We start from the raw sequence: 725 nt of genomic DNA, 5'->3' as shown, positions 1-725 counted from the left end.
CCCAATTCAGTGAGGCACATGCAAGATTTTAGCCCTTTAATTTCTCGTTAATCTTTTCCCCCCTTCTTTCTTTTTATTTTCCATCACCCCACCCCCTCCCCACCTCACTTCAAACAGTTTTTCAAGATTTCTCCTCTCCCACCTTCTGCTGTGGCTGGGCTCCTGTCCGATGTGGAAGGAGGGAAGGCCCCATGCTGATTTCTCCCCCTCCCAGCTATGTGCCATTCTCCCCTTTCCACTCCTATCAGAGAGGAGGAATAGAGTCCTGGTTCTTGGTCCACTTTCCTGCTCACCAGCCCCTGCAAGCCACAGTTGTGCAGGTCTGAAATAACATGAAGCCTTCACCTGAGCTTGCTTTTAAAATGCCATCTTCTTATGACAATACAACATTCCACTATTTTCTGATATTAGACAGGTAATCTGTGCCAAAGCCCTAAGTTATTTCCTTTAGTAAAAAATGTAATTGAATCATTTCAGGTGATTAGTGAAATCATAAGTCATGAACTAATTAATTTTTTTGTTTGTGTACATTTCTTGAATTGTGATGTTTTCCTGAAAAGGTGAAATGGAGAGAGAAGAAAAATGCCTGGTATGTTTAGCTCTGACATCATCTTTCTTGTTCAGGTTCTCAGTCTTTTTCTACTTATTTTGCTAGTGTTCTTTGTATTGGCACAGAATTACAATGATTTAAGCGTCTCAAAAAAAGAAAAATTAACACACTCCTC

This window comes from Gavialis gangeticus, unplaced genomic scaffold (assembly GCF_001723915.1).
Source record: "Gavialis gangeticus isolate Ggan-Ray unplaced genomic scaffold, GavGan_comp1, whole genome shotgun sequence".
NCBI classification, from domain to species: domain Eukaryota; kingdom Metazoa; phylum Chordata; order Crocodylia; family Gavialidae; genus Gavialis; species Gavialis gangeticus.
Note: the sequence above shows the minus strand (reverse complement) of the source record.